Below are 20,880 nucleotides of genomic sequence, written 5' to 3'. Positions count from 1 at the left end.
AGTTGCACAGGGGCGGGAGGGGCAGGCTCAGCTCGCTTTTCCTTCGGAGATCCGCTTCGGGAGGGGCCCTGCGGCACCGGGAGGGAGTCAGACTCGCTGGAGGGATGGATCCACAGAAGCACAGCATTGGGTGTTTGCGAGGTGCAAGCAAGTTCCCTGACAGGAACCGGTTCCCTTTGGAATTTTGGCTGGGGGATGGGCGAGGGAGATCGTGCTGGCAAGCGCCTTTGTTCCCCGCCAAGCTACGCTCTGTCGTCTGGGGCTCAACAACTCTCCCTCCCGTTGTCCTCCAGCACTCCCGTTCTCCGAGCAGAGCTGTTAGCTTATAACCTTCCAGATGTCAAGTCCTGCTCACTGTCGGAACACACTCCATCTGGCCCATCCGCTTTTGCAAGCCAGACTCGGGGACTCTGCTTGGCCGGCAGGCTGCCTCTCTGCCCCGGCTCCCTCCCGCCAGTCCGTGTAGCGCACACCGCCTCTCCGCCCTTCCTACCCTCTTCCATGGGCCTCTTGTCTATGCTTGGCTCCGGAGACTCCATTCTGCTAGTCTTCTGGTGGTTTTCTGGGTTATTTAGGCAGGTTTAGGTGGAATCTAAGTGATCAGCAGGACACGCGGTAATCCCAGCGTCCTCCCACACCGCCATCTTCCCAGGATCCTCAATTTATTTTATTTTCATTGCAAAAGACATACATGCTTATAAGTTTTTTAAAAATCAAGCAATAGATTGAAGAAATTTAAGTAAAAAGCCTTCCTCTTTGCACATCCTTCATTCCTACTCCATTCCACAATATCCTCCCCCATTGACAGTTTTTGTGTATGCTTCCAGTAATTTTCCATGCATATATCATCATATATTCTTACATAAACATATCATGCATACAAACACTCAAACCACATTCTGTTGGGAGCTTGCTTGTTCATTTAACAACATATCTTGGAGGTACTTCCATTAGCATATACAGTTTTACTTTGTTCTTTTTAAAGGATACGTATCGTTCCATCGCATGGCTAGATCATGATTTTTTAACCAGATCCTTGTTAATGCACACACAAAATGTTTCCAGTTTGTAAGCACTGTATTAAAATCAAGGCCACAATGATCATCCTTGCACATGTCTTGACATAATTTTGGCATCATTTCTGTTAAAAAATGTATGTGTACTGTCCAACTTCCACTTTCAGTAGCTGTTATTGGTGGTGATTCCCTGTCTCCCCTCGGTAATAGTGGAATATGTCGGCCCGCACTCTGCCTTCCCAGTGTCTCATAGCAGAGCTCATTAATCCTGCATCACAGGTTCAGCTGCAATCCATTTCTTAGATCCATCCTCAGGGAAGAGTAGAGATGGAAGAAGAAATGCTGATTATGTTCCAAATATTGCCAGACACAGTAGCTCTGAAAGCAATGATAAAAAAGTAGTTATTTTTACCTATAAACATGGTGATAAACATGGCCCATAGAAATTAATCATTCTAGGCATATAGGGGTGGAATGGAGATTCAAAACCCAGGTTTGTTCTCTTCTGAGTATTTAGTCTCAACGTCTTTTTTTGAAAATTTTGTTTAATGTTTGTTTATTTTTGAGAGAGAGAGAGACAGAGCCCAAGCAGGGGAGGGGCAGAGAGAGAGAGGGAGGCACAGAATCTGAAACTGGCTCCAGGCTCTGAGCTGTCAGCACAGAGCCCAGTGTGGTGCTGGAACTCATGAACTGCGAGATCATGACCTGAGCCCAAATTGGACACTCAATTGGCTGAGCCACCCAGGCACCCCTTAGTCTCAATGTCTTAATACTTTTTCTCCTTCTTTGCTGTTCTAGTGGTACAGGTATTTGGTCCTACTCACCACGAATGAGACTGGGATGACCTTTGAGCTCCCGTGTTATTTTGTGAACTGTAGCCTCTCCTCTTACCTAGCAGTGTCTCTATTCTGGTAACTGGCCAGTAGTATACTCTTTCCTTCTTGTGCCTTGCTCCTATATCCAGGTTTCTCTTCCAGCACCTGACCTGGTATTCTAAATGTTCTAAGACAAGGTACCAGCCTTCTGTGTCTCACATTTCTTTGGGCAATAAGTTATTAAGTTGCCATTTAGCTACAGTGCATTATGTGTGTTTGCTGGTGGGGTATTTGTGGTATTAACAGGAAATGACCTGACATCTGAATTTCTGCTGAATAGGGTTCTTGTTCATTTGGGGTTCCCATCAGGAAGTTACTTTACCCAATAAAGCACATACTATAAAGCCTACCCTTTGCAAAAAGGAAGAACAAAAGTGTCTAAGTAAGTCACAGAACACAGACATAGGGAACCAAAATGTGTAGACAATCAGATAGGGAAAGATTCAATTCTCCATTAATAAATACTAGTAGTAGGCAGTTTGTAAAGTGTTTTCCAGGGAAGACACACTTTCTTTGCAGTACTAATGGTGAACAAACTAAGAATTTTCTGCGAACAGTGAAATCATCGATATGAGGAGTAGTTTCATATAGTACATGTAACAATATTCCAGCACAGAATGGGGTTAGGCAAGATTTGCTGAAGATCCATGGAAGGGAAATCCATAAAAGAAACAAACAAAAAGAAACTATTATCTTTTCCATATTAGACCAAGTTTTTACCAGTTCTTCAGGGAAGAGTAATTAAAATTTAATACTAATAACTAACCCGTGTGCATCATTTACTTTTTTTTTTTTTTGCAGAACACTCCTTTATTATAGCAATGTATAAAGCAAATATACTATTAAAGGTTTACAACCACAACTGTACATTATTATGACTGTTGGTGTTACTCAGCTTGCTCGCATTTAGGGGAATAGCTTATATGTAATTCTTGAAATTCACTGAACTTCTTCATAAAAATGTGGGATTGAAATGCATGAACACATTTCTAAGCAGATCTAAATTTTCACTCTCCTGAGCAGCTCTAAATTTTCACTCTATTCCCAGCCTCAGCATTTTCACACATCCTTTGCGAGTTCACCAAACTCAAGGCCTTTTGTTACTAAGAGAACCAGCAAGGCTATGTTTGCAGTGGCAACATCCTTACAAGATAATGAATAAAAATTGGTGTTTACCAATAGATTTTTGACCTCGTTCCTTCTTCCTTTAGGGTAAGCGAACTTTCACTGGGCATTCAGTCCAACCACTAAAGACTGAGTATCCTTCAAATCCCTCCTTTAAAAGCACTTCAAACAGGCATTTCCATTTTATTTTATTTTTTTTTTTTTTAACGTTTATTTATTTTTGGGACAGAGAGAGACAGAGCATGAACGGGGTAGGGGCAGAAAGAGAGGGAGACACAGAATCGGAAACAGGCTCCAGGCTCTGAGCCATCAGCCCAGAGCCTGACGCGGGGCTCGAACTCACGGACCGCGAGATCGTGACCTGGCTGAAGTCGGACGCTTAACCGACTGCGCCACCCAGGCGCCCCCAGGCATTTCCATTTTAATAGTCCAGTGAGGATTGTACCCTTCAATCTGAAAGCCCTCAGCCTTGAAGTCATCAATTGTCTCAACTTTTGGAGGGATTTTGAGCTTGGGTAAAGGCAGTGGTTCTTGCTGTAGCTGCATTTTCAGGTAAATACGTGCATCTCCCAAAGTATATACGAAGTCACCTGGCTTCGGGGCAGTACTATCATGTATGTAGGTGGGCAGGGTGGAGCTGGCGGTGTGGAAGGGCACACCCAGGTCCAGGTCTCCTGACCTTCAGTACAGCTGTCAGGACAGCTTACCGTTCACCGTGTAGGACTGGCAAAGGGCATGGCATGGAAGTAGGGCCATAAGACGAGGCTCTTTTGGATTCCATCCACACAGGAAAGGTGATGGTTTTGGTTGTGTCAGTCACCTTTTGCAGACCTTTTGGTCTACTCCTTGACCTGAATAATCTGAATCCTTATCTTTGTATTCTGCCCCCAAATGCCTCTCTACTGATAGCCACAAACTGGGCCTAAATCCCCTTCTCTGTTGGAGAATCCCAGGCTGTCCAAGAAATCTCAGGGTGCACCGGCATCCCGGATATTCACTCCCTTGGAGGACAGTTCCCTAGCGTTTGTAGGTCTCTTGGTAAAACCACAGCAACTTCTCCAAAACACCCTTTCAGAATACACGTTTTGTTGTCAGCAGAGGAAATTAATCTCTCACTCCGGCTATAGTGCGCCTGCGTGCAGAGCACCCACAGCATGCTGGCGCGGTGTGGTCATCCTTCCGGAACCTGCAGCGCAGGCAGGATGTGCTGCTCCCTGTGGGGTGGCGGCCATGACTGGGAGCCCCCTGCTGCGGGGCTGTAGGAGCAGGTGGCGGGCGGGCAAGGTGGTGTGGGCCCTTCTGTGTGCCTCTTTTCCCTCGTTTACTCACTTCTGAGAAGCTTGCTTCCTTGGACAATTACTACATTAACACACATATGGAGCCTTGAGAATGGTATATGGTGCAAGAAAGCGAGCAGTTTGACATGATACAGCTCAGGCTTTGAATTCTGGATTGGTCACATAACCACCAATGTCAGTATTTTCAAGGATGAACACAACAGTATCTGTCATCCTACATGTATTTCTGGAATCTTGCCATTCTCACATAAAGAGGTATAGTCAAATTCTCCTCTAGCTGAAAATGTGTGGATTTGTGACTACCTTATAATGAAGAATGTGACAGAAGTGACACTGTGTGACTCAGAAGCTAGGTCAGAAAAGGTGATGTGACTCCCCTTGCTTGCAAGAACACTTGTGCCAAAATCTAAATCATTGTGTAAGCAATCCAAGTATCCTGAGGCTGCCATGCTATGAGGAAGCCCAAACTAGTTTACATGGAAAAGCTCTAACTCCTTCTCTCTCTCTCTCTCTCTCTCTCTCTCTCTCTCTCTCTCTCTCTCTCTCGGTAGGTAGATAGGTATCTTTTTTTTTTGTTTCAATTTGAAAGTAGTCATTTATTAAACTGACTAGATTATAGAAATAATCATAGTAGATACCTTAGATCATCCTTCTAATAAAGCTCTTGATCTGGTCTTCTCTGTTGTCGGCATCTCCACCTGCTACAAAACAGATGGACTTTTTCTTCATCCCCACTTGTGGAGAAGATAATCTGAAGGGCCATAAGAAGTTGTTTGCTTCTTTGAGATGTTTTCCATCAATATAGATCTCGTGATTCAGATCCTCCATGTAGATGATGCCATATTTACCAGGAGATTGAACAATCAGTGTTTTATCTGTCAGGGTAATTCACTTCTCGTTGATTTTGTCATAACCATGTTTGCAAATCATTTCATTCACCAACTTCAAGGTTGGGTATCCCCTTGCTATATATGGTTTCACAATCTTTAGCATGTCAATTGAAGCCTTGTTGAGCTTAACAAAGGTGCCGTGGAAGATCTGGCTAAGACAAAGAAGCTGCAACACCTGTAATCTTTGGGCTTACACCATTGATACCTCTGATGCTGATGACAAATGCCATTTTGGGTTCTGCAGAAGTTGCCAGCTTTTCTTGCCATCTTAGCCGTTTGAATCTCAGCTCTATACATTTGCCTATTTTTCTTGTGGTGATGCTTGGCTTTTTCACAGAGAAGCTGCCACCTTGCCTTTTGAAACATCTTTGGCAAATTTCTTTCTCAAATGCTAGATCTTCAACATTTTGAAATTCCTTCACTTTTTCTTAAGGGTTTCTGGCACAACAGGAACCTTCTTTTTCTTCTCTTTTGTACCCTCCATGGTTCCAGCTGGGAAACAGCTCTAGATAGATATCTTGATATCAGTACATCTCAAGACAGAGAGAGGGAGACCAGCTTTTAGTTTCAATATAGCTGATATCTGACTGCGGCCTCATGAGAGAGCCCAAGACAGAGTGGCCCAGCTGAACTTTTCTTAAATATCAAGTCCACATATTCTGTTAACCTACTAATATAAGTGTTTTATGCCACTAAGTTATGAAGTGAATTGTTACAATGCAGTAGTAATTTAGGATTGACATCTTGTGATCTTCAGCAAGTCATTCGATTTATAGGAGGCTTGGCTTTCTTACCTATAAGATAGTGGCAAAGATAACAGCTAAGGAGGGTAAGTATTAAAGTAGCCCACCTGATAAACTACTCCTGGTAGCAAGACCCATCCTCATGTGTGGGTCCACTACTTCCTAGCCCCTCCTCACTGTCCTATTTCACTGTAAGGAAGCAATCACTCCTTTCTACTATTGATCTAATGACAAGATCTCAAAACTTCTAGACATTTTGAAATCACTAGACAAAATACAGTATGGTTTATATGAAGTTAAACAGGCTTCTTCTCACTGGTTCACAGGAGATAGGGCATGGAAGGGTCTTATGGACATGAAAATATATTATTTAGGAGAAATCATACATTGAAGCACTGTGAACCACTAAGCATAAATTAGTTCACCAGATTTGTCACCAAAAAGAGTTACCAGGACCTAATAGCAATACAGCAGTTTTGGTTGGAGATGTAGAGAGTTGGGGATAGGAATAAGATATATACCAGCAGAGGAACACAGCCACATTGAAGGCTGAATTGAAAGTGCTTTCTTTCCCTCTCCTGACTTTCCCAGTGCATCCCTCCAATTTCATAGATCCTACTACATTCACTGAAATTTCTTGTTGACTACCAATTTGCATATCCCCTCAGAATGTCCTCAATGTAGACCTTACTGTGTGTATAATTGTGTGTGTGTGTGTGTGTGTGTGTGTGTGTGTGCACGCGCGCGTGTGCACGTGTGTATGCATTTGGGAGAAAAAATTTGATTCTATCTTTCTAGGTTCTTTGGTCTGATAATCAAATTAACATAAAACAGATTAATAAGAGAAAACAAATGTAATTACATATTTATTGACGGTCCACAAGAATATGAGACCCAAGGACAAGCCAGACAATTGAGACTTATGTGGCATCTTGAGCTAAGGAATGGGATAAGAGCCTGGGGTTTAAAGGGGAGGAGGATGATTCACAGGATGATAAGAGCAGATGTTTGGTAATTAGATATTTGTCCTGCCATACAGATAGGTCATTCAGATAAAAATGTAATCTCTTAGTAATAGCTCTTTTTCTGGGCCAGGCCCTTCTCTACATTTTTTCAGGTAGTTTACAAAAGAGATGAAAGTTACTTCTGAGTCTGCTGAATCTTGATTGCTCAAAATTGTCCATATGCCAAAGTGGCACATTTTGGGGCTACTTGTCCTTGAGCCTCTTTAGGAAGGATAAGGAAAGTGGTGTGGCAGTAGATCTTTAACATTCAGTTCTTTAGAAAGAAAAAGCCCTGATTTTTAGCATTTTTCTGATTTCCATGGGGGTAAATACTTTCATCGTGGCCAATTTCAAGCTACCAATTGGCCGTTACTGAGCACAGAGCTGGGAGAGCCTGAGTAAGCAGCACTCCATTATGCTCCCATCGTACACATTATAGTAGGCATAAATAATTTCAAAAACATAGTTAACAATAAAATGTAAGAATTACATAATAGTAAAATGTAAAATGTAATGTTTTGACAATTTCGTACCTTTATTTTAATATAATTTATTTATAATTTTATATAATTTAATTTTTAACAATGGTCGGGCAGAATTCCTCTCAATTTAGTAATTGGCTCTCACCAGCCAATACGACACATATCTAGCATATCGCTGGAGATTAGTTAATAATTCTACATCAGCAATTACAGCAAACCTCAGAGAAAGCTTTCCAGCAGTTATGCCACTGAAGGTGAGCAGAATTTGCCACTCCAAAATATGCCCCTTTGGCACAAAGCTTATTTTAGGATGATTATTTTTGCAAAAAACAACAGAAGTTACCTTTTTGTAAGAGACATTTACACTTATAAGGAAAATCTCCATTTGTAAGGCTGTCTCCTTCTCTGTACCAGGAAAAGAAGAATGACTCAATTTCTAGAAACTATTATCAATGGAGAAAGCAACTGACTTAAATCTGCTTAACTATTTACATTTGTTAACTGTGCTTTGCCTGATAATCTCATATAACTGACTCTCTATCACCGCCCCCCCTCCCTGCCCCCAACACCTTTTGTCTTTGACTAGAGATATTTAAGGTGGTAGCTTGGGCTATATTAGAGTTACTCAGTTTTCCTGGGTCTTCCCCGTGTATATAGGAGGTATACATGTTATTAAACTTTAGTTTGTTTTTCTCCTGTTAATCTGTCCTTTATTACAGAGGGGTCTCAGCCAAGAACCTAGAAGGTAGGTTCTTGCATATACCATGGTATAGTTGCAGTGAGATACTAATCTCCTACATGGTATGGTAGGGTCTGAGTCACCTCTGACTTCAAGCAGCCTCATTCATTTAGCCACGTGCTGTGCAAATGGGCCAGGACAGGACATAAAAAAGTCTGAGAAGCCCTGCTTCAGAATACCTATTAACTCCTTTCAAGCCATTTCTCTCTTGAGCCAGTGCTCAACTATATATTGACTAAAGCTTAATTTTTCTATGTTTTTTTATGTGTGTAATAACCTAAAAGTGCTATCAGACAAATAACCAGGAAATATTAATCACATGTCCTGTGCTATAGACTCTGGGAACATTATAAGGAAGAATACAATAAAATCCCAGTCCTGAAGGACTCTATAATCTAGTCACAGAGATAAGACTAACACTTCAAACAATCACAAAGGCAATAAAAGATAGTAGATGTGTGTAATAAAAGGCGAAATGATATGGCACAAACCATAACTGTCATTGAATTTCAGACAAGGTGTTGAGAAAACAAAAGGAAACCCAACTGATTTTACCCTCTCAATTTACAAATACAGGACTTACTATGATTATTAACCAGTTATGTGGGAGTGAGGCAGGGTCCAGCTCTCCTAAATTCCATGCCATCCATTTAATCCACTTAACAGCTGAGCAGCTATCATGCCCAGGGTACTGTTCTCAGGTGAATTTTCCATTAGGAGATACACTGCCCAAGACTCACAAAGAAATTTTAATTTCTTTTCCATCAGAAGGATAAAAACACTAAAATTTAGGTCCAAGAAAAGTTTTAATATATGATATTAATATATTTGTCTTTATACCAGTATAATCATAAAACACAATTTTTAATATTTTTATTTGCCAGCCGAAATATATCTCTTTGGCATGTGGATTATTTTAGGCTGATTATTTTTAAGAAGCAGAAGGCTCAAGAGATTTTTCTTTTTTTCCTTCCCACTAATTGCCTAAAAGAATTTAGATAGAGGGCTTGTTCCAGGAAGGGAGCCATCACCATAGGTAACGATTATGTAATATGAACTAGGTATGGTAGACAGGGAGGAGGTTAGCAAGATCTGTTGGATTGAAGTCCTCTCTATGTCCCATTGTTTTTGCAAGGCCCATCAGATATTTGTCTACCAAAAATTTATACTTTTTCATCTTTTGTGAATTGCTTTCCTTCCTTTTGAAGACCTCTACCCTCTTCTGCTTAGCTTAGGATGACATACATAACTTTTTTTGCCTGATTATCTTTGGAATCTCTCATGTTTATGTGGATTCCTTACACGTACATCATTAAATCTGATTGTCTCATGTTAATCTGTCTCATGCCAATTTAATTCTTTTTGTTTCAAAATTTTATTTTTTTATTCAAGTATAATTAACATACATTGTAATGTTAGTTTCAGGTGATATTATAATGATTCCACAATTCTATACATTTCTCATTGCTCATCAAGATAGGTGTAGTCTTAATTCCCTTTATCTTTTTTACCCATGCTCCCATACACCTCCCCTCTGGCAACCATCAGTTTGTTTCCTGTTTTTAAGACCCTTTGTTTCTTTGTCTCTTTTTTCTTTGTTCATTTGCTTTGTTTCTTAAATTCCACATACGAGTGAAAGCATATGGTGTTTGTCTTTGTCTGACTGACTTATTTCACTTAGCATTATGCCCTCTAGGATCATACATGTTGTTGCAAATGGCAAGATTTCATTCTTTTTTAGAGCAGAGTAATATTCCAGTGTGTGTGTGTGTGTGTGTGTGTGTGTGTGTGTGTGTGCATGCACACATACATACCACATCTTCTTTATCCATTCTTTTATCAGTGAACATTTGGGTTGTTTCTATATCTTGCAAGGTTATGGTATTTAATACTGCAGTAAACATAGGGGTGCATATATTTTTTGGATTACTGTTTTCATTTTCTTTAGGTAAATACCCAGTAATGGAATTACTATATCATATGGTATTTCCACTTTTACTTTTTGAGGAACATCAATATTGTTTTCCACTGTGGCTGCACCAATTTGCATTTCTACCAACAGGGCACAAGGGTTTCTTTTTCTCCACATCCTCTCCAACACTTGTTATGTTTTGTCTTTTTGATACTAGCCATTCTGACAGGTATAAGGTGATATTTCATATGGTTTTAATTTGCATTTCTCTGATGATTAGTGATGTTAAGCATATTTTCATGTTTCTGTTGACCACTTGTCTGTCTTACTTGTAAAAATATCTATTTATGTTGTCTGCCTATTTTTAACTCTTTGGGGGGTTTTATTTGGTGCTGAATTGTATAAGTTCTTTATATATTTTGAATAGTAACTCCTTATCACTTATATAATTTGCAAGTATCTTCTCCCAATCAGTAGTTTGCCTCTTTGTTTTCTTTATGGTTTCCTTTGCTGTGCAAAAGCTTTTTATTTTGGTGTAATCAATAGTTTAATTTTGCTTTTATTTTCCTTGCCTGGGAAGACATATCTAGAAAAATGTTTGTATATCTGATGTGAAAGAAATGACTAGCTATGTTTTCTTCTTGGAATTTTATGTTTACAGGTCTCACATTTAAATCTTTGATCCTTTTGAGTTTATTTTTGTGTATGGTGTAAGAAAGTGGTCCATTTTCATTCTTTTGCATGTAGCTGTCCGGTTTTGCCATCACCATTTGTTAAAGAGACTGTCTTTTCCCCATTGTATATTATTGCATCTTTGTCATGGATTAATTGACCATGTAACTGTGAGTTTGTAGAATCTCCTGTTCCCTTGATCTGTGTGTCTATTTTTATGTCATTACCATACAATTTTGATTACTATGGCTTTGTAGTATATCTTAAAATCTGGGATTGTGAGAGAGAGAGGGACAGAGAGAAAGGGAGAGAGAGAATCCAAATCAGGCTCCATGCTGTGAACACAGAGCCTGATGCAGGCTTGATCTGGCGAACAGTGAGATCATGACCTGAACTGAAATCAATAGTGGGATGTTCAACCATTAAGCTAACCAGGCACCCCTCAACTTTGTTCTTTTTAAAGACTACTTTGGCTATTTGGGGTCCTTAATGGTTCCATATAAATTTTAGAATTATTTTTTCTAGTTTTATGAAATATGTTGTTGGTAGTTTAATAGGGATTGCATTGAATTTACAGATTGCTTTGGATAGTGTGGACTATTTTAACCCTGTTGGTTCTTCCAGTCCATGAGCATGGAATATCTTTCCATTTGTTTGTGTGCCTTCAATTTCTTTCATCAGTGTTTTATCATTTTTAGAGCATAGGTCTTTTACTTTAAATTTTTAATATTTTTTATGGAGAAAAAAGCCCAGGAAGGCAAAAGCACCTCTGACCCATGAAGGTCATAATGAGGTTCTATTTTAGGCACTAGGGAAAGGTAAAATAGTGAGTAAGACAGATAATGCTCTGCTTTCATGGAACTTTCATTCTCTTAGGGGGAGAAACCATTAGGAAGTCCATAAACAAATCAAGAAGCAAAATAATTGCGGACAGTGATAAAGGAAAGGCTGTAAGAAAATAAAACATGATTTTTTTTACAGAGAGACAGGGTGGGGATGTTTCTAAAATAGGCCTTTTGGAGGAAGTTGAGCTCTGAATGATGAGAAAAAGCCAGTCCAATAAAAAGATCCAAAGGAAGAGCTTTCCAGACCAAGGGAAGAGCGTGGGCAAAGGTGCTGAGGAATTAGCTTGGTGGAGTGGAGGAGCCAAAAGCTCAGGGGATTAGTGAGTTTGAGCATAGAGGGAAAAGAGAGGAGGCGAACAGAAGAGGTGGAAGTGGTAGGAGGGGCTGTAGCATGGAGACTTGAGGCCATTGAAGGGCATTACATTTAGTGAAGAACACAGTGGGAAACCACTGTAGGTGTTTAAACAGAGGAAGGATAGAATCGCTATCCATATATCACGATAAGATCAGTCCAGGTTTAGTGTGGAGAATTGCCTGGAAATGGAGGAGACCAGTTTGGAAGCCTGAACATTAAGGCAAGCAAGTGATGACATTCCTTAAGTCAGTGTGGTAGCGCTGGGGATGGAAAGGACAGGATAGATCCGGGATGTGTTTTGGATGTAGAGTAGCAGGAATGGATGTTGGAGCAGCGGGAAAAAGCATCAAGGGTGGGGAAGAATGGGAGAGAAGCCCTGCCAGTCTTCATGGAAGGGGTGATTATGCAATAGAAAGAATGGATCATTTCATAGAGCAAAGAAAAACTGTCTTTCACCAACTTGAAAAGAGCTTACTTTCGATTATTAGACTATGAAAATACACCAAAGTTAATGGGATAAAACGTATGCAAGCCCCAATTGTAGTTACTTGTGATATTTTGGTATTTGAAAGCTATTAAAAAGGGAGTATGTTCTTTCAGTTTATATTGCTTATGAATCAGAAGATGCATTGTTTTATAATAACTTTAATTGTCCTGAAATACATTTCATTGAACATATATTGTGGGTAAATGAGCCACAAAGGAAGGCCCAATTTTTAATTCAAAGAGTACTCAAAAACAAATGAAAACAATATATCAATAGAAACAAAAGACAATTTTAATGAGTGTTTTATGGAACACTGAAATAATTCCTCTGTATTATAACTTGAATCCATTATGTAAAAATTAAGCACAATAGGATGGATAAAAAATGTTTAAATTAATAGAAGCTTATACATGTGTGATGGAAGCATGAGAATCATCTGGGGGAGGCTATAGTGAACCTCAGGAATTATTTAGTCTTTCAAAGTCTGTCTTCTAAAATGTAATAATGCTCAACTCATAGCATGAGATTAAATTAATGTACTTTGTAGTCTGCTATATCAGTGGGTGTGTTACTTTTCAGAGATGTGGTTTCTGAACTTAAAAAAAGTTAACAAACTAGTTAAAAAGCCAATTTTAATCCAGTTAGTCTCTTAAACAAATTATTGGGATAAAGCAGATTGCAGGATAAAAATTTTGACCAACTATGAAAGCAAACAGCTTTATTTTTCCAGCTTTATTGAGGAATAATTGACAAATAAAATTGTCATGTATATTTAAAGTATACAGTGTGATGATTTTATATATATACATATACATATACATATACATATACATGTATATATACATATAATTTGTAAAATGATTACCATAATAAGGTTAATTAATGTATCCATCACCTCATATAGTTACCTTTTGTGTATGTGTGGTGAGAATGCTTAAGATTTACTCTTAGCAAATTTCAATTATACAACACAATTGTCATTAACTATAGTTACCAAGCTGTACATTAGATCCCCGGAACTTAGTCATATCGTAACTAAAGACTTGTACCCTTTGACCAGCATATTTCCCCCACACCCCAACCCCTGGTAATTACCATTCTATTCTCTGTTTCTGTGCGCTTGACTTTTTTTAACTTTTAGATTCCACATATAAGTGAGATCATATCATATGTATCTTTCCCTGTCTGACTTACTTCACTTAGCATAATGTCCTTCAGTTTTATCCACATTGTTGCAAATGTCAGGATTTCCTTCTTGCCAGCTGAAAAATATTCTGTGTGTGTGTATGTGCGCACATGCACACAAATATTGCATCTTCTTTATCCATTCATCTAGTGAAGTACAACTAGGTTGTTTTTGTATCTTGGCTATTGAGAATGATGCTGAAATGGACATGGGAGTACAGACATCTCTTCAAGATAATGAGTGCAGGGGCGCCTGGGTGGCGCAGTCGGTTAAGCGTCCGACTTCAGCCAGGTCACGATCTCGCGGTCCGGGAGTTCGAGCCCCGCGTCGGGCTCTGGGCTGATGATGGCTCAGAGCCTGGAGCCTGTTTCCGATTCTGTGTCTCCCTCTCTCTCTGCCCCTCCCCCGTTCACGCTCTGTCTCTCTCTGTCCCAAAAATAAATAAATGTTGAAAAAAAAATTAAAAAAAAAAAAGATAATGAGTGCATGTCTTTTAGGTATCTAACCCTTAGGTGGGATTTATGGGTCACATGGTAGCTCTATTTTTTAATTTCTTGAGGAAGGAAACTCCATACTGTTTTCCATAATGGCTGCACCAGTTTGATTCCCACTGACAGTACACAGGTTTTCTTTCCTCCATATCCTTGTCAGCACTTATCTCTTATGTTGATGACAGTCATCCTAACAGATAGGACTCATACCTTGTTGTGGTTTTAATTTGCATTTCCCTGATGATTAGTGATGTTGAGCACCTTTCATATACCCCCTGTTGGTCATTTAAGCAAACAACTTTAAGGAATGTTAAGACTAATAGTGTTGGGTTTTACAGAAAAATTAAAGTTATATATATATATCCTTATTACCTTTGATATCTAGAAATATGCAATGGTATACTGTGAGAATTTAGAGAAATTATAGAAGTCAGACAGTCTAATGGTTCCCAGACCTTGGGATTTATAGAGCAGTTAATTTTCTGAAAAAAAAAAAAAAAGAAAGAAAAAAAAAGAAATAGAAATGAGAGACTGACACAGGACTGGCAACTTTTGATTTATTCATATTATAAGATAAAAACACCAAATAATTACTATCATCTACTACTATGAAATTGAGTTCTTAAAATAAGACATTTTTATGCCAAACTTTTATTAAAAAATACTTACTCAAAAATACAAAGTGCTGTCTATATATATATATATATATATATATATATATATATATTTTACAAATAACCAATTACAAAATGTTGGTCCATATTTCTTATTTTTTTTTGGCAGACTGTTGAATGTTTGTCATGATCCAGTTGGCAATTGTTGATGCCTATGCCCTTTGGGAATTGAAAATTCATCCAGTGCTCCAATTTTTAAAACGACGGGAAGCTCATCACCAACAAATCACTGGGTGACTCATCAAGTTTAAAACCAGGTAAGTTTGCTTAATACAGTAAAATTTACCATGATATTTCTTATACAGACTGTTTTTTAATGCCTCTTGAAAGCATGGATTCCATTGATATACCTTTTATTCACATATAACTATTATTATACCAAACACACATTGTTCTGTTTATTCACATGATTTTGGTAGGATCTCGGAGATGATATTTTATTGTGTATATAGCTGTGTTAGAGTTACACTTTAAAAATCTGTGGCTTTTTCCATAGTTGAGATTAGTCTCCCTCTTGAGAATATTTTATATTCAATTATTCTTTTGACAAGTATCAATCCATATTATTTCATGTCTCCTGGGCTGCCCAAGGCTGATGTAAGTAGTCACTAGTGTAGGAGGAGATTTGAGTGGCAAGGAGAGGATACCCAGAGGGCTCAGAGTCAGGGAAAGTAATGAGGGGATAGCCTGGTACCACAAAATAAAATGAGAGGTGGCATTTTATCCAAATGCAAGATAAAAAAAGAATTGTGCTGACTTTGACAATAGTATTAGTAGTTAACTCTCATAAATCTTCTCTTCTCTAAGATAAGAATCAGATACTAATGAAGTCATGAGAGGAGAGGCTTCTGGGAATGACTTTGAAGGGGGCCGTTTAATTCTTTGCTGTAATAAGTTCGTAACTGAAACAAGGATTCTGAGCTCTATTTTCTCTCTTTCCTCTCACTTGGGATGCTTCAACTCCTTAGTCCACTTCAGCCAAAGAAAATGTATTAGTCTCCTGATACAAATTTGAGAGCTGAGAAGAGAGTTTTCGGAAACCATGATTGCTCTAAAGAATGTAGATGAAACCTTGTAAAATGATAGGCAATTAAAGTAAGAAGTATACCAAAATGTCAAAATTTATTATCTCTGGGCAAAGGGATTATAAGCACTTTTTATTACTTTCCCTTTTCTGTAGTTTTCAAATGTTCTATTGTACATATGTATCGCTTTTACAAGCCCAAGAAACATGTTGCATATGTAGAAAAACAAAGCAAAAAACAAAACCCTGCCAGTGTGGACAACCGATTGAATCGATTATAGAGATATTGTCAGTGAAAGCAGAATAATTTGCCACAAAACCTACATATTTTAAGCACTAATGAAATAATATCTTAAACTAGAATAGAGAGGTGCTTGATGGATTGCATAAATAAACTGTTTGCTTTATCAAAGGAAACCTGTAATTACATTTAATATGCTTAATCCCTGAACTGTGCCTTCTTAGCAATGTTAAGTCGTAAAAAAGAGGCAATGTGGATCATGGTTAGGTTTGCTCTGTAAAATTGCAGGAGGTATTCCAAGGAGAATGATATAGAAGAAGTTATAACACAATTGCCTTTCCAGGGACTTACTTGGAAAGTAGATCTCTAGGATGAGTAGACACATATCAGAGATGTGAGGAGCCATTGTGTTTGAGGTGACTGGCATGGGTAGTGACCGCCCAGCAGTGGAGAGCACCTATCATAAACTCCTTCAGCCTGTGTGCTAGTTCCCTGAGGCACTTGCCTGCACCTGGGTAAGTGTGGAGTGTGTTTTAGCCAACTCCTATGTAACCAGATTGCTGCTTCCTCTATAGTGGACAGAATATCCTAGATATCCTAGTCATTTGAAAATCCGTGTAGAGACATTTGAACCCAATCTTTAAAAGAGACTTAGCTATATGGAATATCACAGAGCTGATTTCACTGGAGCTCTTTGGCCTATATTTCTTTATTTCTCTCTTTTTTAATTTTTTAAAATTATTTTTATCTTTGAAAGAGAGAGAGAAAAACAGTCCGAGCAGGGGAGGGGCAGAGACAGAGGGAGACACAGAATCTGAAGTAGCCTCCAGGCTCTGAGCTGTCAGCACAGAGCCTGCCACAGGGCTTGAACTCACAACCCATGAGATCATGACCTGAGCCGAAGTTGGACGCTTGACCTCCTGAGCCACCCAAGCGACCCTGGCCTATATTTCTTTAAAGTACTATTTTAGATTTTAGAGGGAAAATGTCTTTGCCATTCACTGTGTAAGAAGATCCAATACCATAATTATATATATGTATCTGAGCCAGTATTAAGTAGAGTGGAATTTGAGTGACTGATGTAATTATAAAATTTTTGAATAAAACTAGCACCAAAATTATTTAATGTCCTCCATCCTTTTATCCTAAAACAAAATTGATAATTGGGGACATGTAGTGTCACAACTGAGAAATTGTGTTTCTTTTGAATACTTCTTTTTTGGAAGGACCATTAAGGTGCTTAGAGTAAATACTTCTACTTATCTGTGTGTAAGTCTGTGAAAAGATGACTGGTTGACTCTTGTTTAGATAAAAGCACCACAAAACCCCAATGATCTCAAGCTTTATTTATTTATTTGTTTATTTGTTTATTTGTTTATTTATTTATTTATTTATTTATATTTAAATGTTTATTTATTTTGAGAGAGAGAGAGCAAGCAGGGGAGGGGCAGAGAAAGAGGGAGAGAGAATCCCAAGTAGGCTTCCATACTGTCAGTGCAGAATGCAACATGGGGCTCAGTCCCACAAACCATGAGATCATGACCTGAGCCAAAGTCAAGAGTTGGAGCGTTAAATGGCTGAGCCATTCAGGCACGGCGGTGATTGCCACGCCCCCCCCCCCCCCCCCCCCCCCGTGATCTCAAATTTGAAGGCCAAGAAAAAGTAATTACGCATGTCAGAAACATAAATGGCAATTCTTCACAGGAAAGATTTAGGTAAAAATTGAACCCATAGGACCTCCCTCCAGATGGCAAATCGCACAGCCTCACTTCCACATGCTAAGGAAATGACTTCATCTTTAAATATTGCCTGCTCCCCTGTCATTCTAAGGACTGTGCTAGATGGGAATTTTAAAGTTTGGGGTTGTTATGTCATCAGCTCAGGAGATGCAGAACTGAGAAAGATGTTAGGAAACCTCCAATCCAACTCCCTTGTTTTAATGTTTTTGAGGGAATGAAGAACAGGACAGAGGAAAACTCGAGACATTCCCCTAGGTCACACAGAAAGGCAAGTTGCTAATTACATGACAGTTGCTCATATGGTTTAATTGTTTTTATGACAACCCTTAAATCCTGTTTCTCCCTCCTTCTTCACTGCATTTCCTTTTTCTTTGGAGACTGTCATGATCAGGGTAAAATACTGAGGTAATCACAGACCCATTGTGATTGCTATCCAGGATCCAGCATTCATATATTATTTACTGCTGAGTTCTAGCCTGTAAAACACCTGTTCTCCTAATTTTTCTCTGGAATGAACACAAGTATGCATATGAGTATGCATATACCTGACCCACTCCTGGCTGTGGGCTCATATTTCCAATGCGCTGTAACTGCACTGCTTTCCCTTCCCAAGAAAGAACAATTGACTGTAATAGTGACATTCTTTATAGGGAAAATCTTAAGTATTTTAAAAAAAATTTTATTCATTAAATCATTCACATATTTTCATAGTTTAAGCTATTTCTAGCCACATCTCCAAACTGATTGTGACTATGGTCACTAATATTCCCAATGAGAAATGTTGCTTTGTGAAGTCACTTTGTTTGATTTAATCCTTTGCACGATCTTATGTGGTAGTTACTAATTTTATCTCCATTTTATACATGAGAAACCTGAAGCTCAGAGAAGTTAAGTAACTTGCCCAAAGTCCCACTGGCCAGTGGAGGAAAAGTAACCCTGATGTCACTGACTCAAAAGCACATAACCTTTCTCCTATGCTATGGTGCTTTCTTTAAGAATTGAGTCTCCACTTAAAAACTGAGAACAAACTGAGGGTAGATGGGGGGTGGGAGGGAGGGGAGGGTGGGTGATGGGTATTGAGGAGGGCACCTTTTGGGATGAGCACTGGGTTTTGTATGGAAACCAATTTGACAATAAATTTGATATTAAAAAAATAAAAACAAAACAAAACAAAAGAATTGAGTCTCCAGTCCTCCTCTTAAACGCTGCCTGCGCTGCAGCTCTGGCTGCCCCTGGGGGCAGGGCTGTAGGGGAAAGTGCCACATCCTTTGAGTGAAGTGAGAATTCTGCTAGAGAGGAAATAACTGCCTCTTCATCATCCTCCTCAGCTGCTGGGGTCATTGGAAGTTCTGTCACTGGATCTGGTGTCAGTGTCTCAGACCTTGCCCCACCACGGAAAGCCCTTTTCACCTACCCCAAGGGAGCTGGAGAGATGTTGGAAGATGGCTCTGAGAGATTCCTCTGCAAAATCTGTTTTCAGTTACCAAGTGACATCTGTGCTTAAACAGGTGAAAGATGATCAGCAAGTTGCTCGGATGAAAAAATTAGCTGGTTTGGTAGAAGAGCTGGAGGCGGATGAGTGGTGGTTTAAACCCATTGAGCAGCTGCTGGTGTTCACATCCTCTTCAGATTGACCTTGCCCGGATGGCCACCTCTGGTGCACAGCCAGTGCCCCGGGAGGGACTTTTCTTGCAGCTTACACAGCCACCCAGAGATGCACAGCTCCACTGTGGAATTGTTTGATACACATCCATGCTTGGTTTCTCTGTATCTATCTGCAAGCAACAAATACTTAAATGTGTGATCATGCAGGGAAAAGTTTTGTTTATTCAGAAAAAGTATTGAGAATCAGATTAATACAACCAGCATCAGGTTTAAAAGATATTTCTAAAACTTTACAAGCCAGGTAGGACATATGCCAGAATTGGCCAACTGAATGATGTCACTCCTGTCATTCATGCAGTGCCTGGAGTCCTCACCAGTCAAATCCAAGATCAGGATCTGGAATTACAAAACACAGCATTTCTGACCTAAAACAGTTCTTTGCAGATGAATGTGATTTAAGCTTAGGACCTGTCCAAATGAGGAATTTTTAAATGTTCATTTTTTTCCTTCTATTTTTAGACATCTAATTCTATAGATTCCAATTTTTTCTAACCTCTTCTAGACACATGCCAAATGCTGGCAAAAATACTTACTTTTTGAATGTTGAAGCACTTGTAAAAATAAATCTGTGAGCAAAATCCTTTTAAACAAAGAAATCCTGAGTTCATTTTATTGGTGGGCTCAAGCAATTCTGTAGCAAATAAATCCTTTGAAAGAGTTAAAAAAAAATTGAGTCTCAAATACATCCTTCTTTCATAAATACCCAGTGTTAGGTGGGTGATTCCATGCTTAGTTGGAGTAAGAACACCTAGAGAAATGTAGCTTCTGTCCTGTCCTCTCTACTATATTTCATCCCTCTTCTTAGAATGATTTTTCATTACCTTTTCAATTTAAAATGTATATAAAAGCAAATGCATGTGTTCTTCTCTCTTTCTTTCATAAACAGTAGTGTAATACACTACTATGTATTTTTCCCCATTTTGCTTTTTTACTTAGCCATACTTTCTGGAAATGACTACAAGGACATGCACAGACATACTCTCTATTCCTTTTACAGCTCCGTAGCACTCTACTCAATGCATGTACTGTACTTCATTTAGCCAGCTCCATTGGATTGATAGCTGGGTTACTTTTGGTCTTATTTTGTTATAAACACTATTTCAAAGAATAGATAGCTTTATGTATTATTGTATTGTTTTTGTATACATCTTTTTTTGTCATGCATTGTTAGGATAGATTCATAGAAGTAGTTGGTATTGCTAAGAAGGTAAATGCACATATAATTTTGCTACATGTTGTTAAATTCTACTCTGTAATAGTTGTATTAATTTACCACCCCAATCAGCAATTCAAGAACACCTTTCCTTCACAGTGTTGCTACCAATAATGTTCATCAAATTTGAATTTTTATCAAACTGATGAGTGGGAAAAAATGTAACAGTGCAGTTTTAATTTGTGTTTTTCTTATTATGAATAA

At 38.8% G+C, this 20,880-nt stretch overlaps 3 pseudogenes; 1 reads left to right on the top strand and 2 right to left on the bottom strand.

Annotated features, from left to right (window-relative positions):
* Positions 1-2,950: 2,950 nt before the first annotated feature.
* On the bottom strand, positions 2,951-4,763 carry LOC101098941 (annotated as a pseudogene).
* Positions 4,764-4,953: 190 nt separating this feature from the next.
* LOC101098701 lies at positions 4,954-5,688 on the bottom strand (annotated as a pseudogene).
* Positions 5,689-11,796: 6,108 nt separating this feature from the next.
* On the top strand, positions 11,797-20,122 carry LOC101098451 (annotated as a pseudogene).
* Positions 20,123-20,880: the final 758 nt, after the last annotated feature.

This window comes from Felis catus, chromosome A2 (assembly GCF_018350175.1).
Source record: "Felis catus isolate Fca126 chromosome A2, F.catus_Fca126_mat1.0, whole genome shotgun sequence".
In the NCBI taxonomy this organism is placed as follows: domain Eukaryota; kingdom Metazoa; phylum Chordata; class Mammalia; order Carnivora; family Felidae; genus Felis; species Felis catus.
This window is presented reverse-complemented; position numbering and strand designations above follow the sequence as displayed.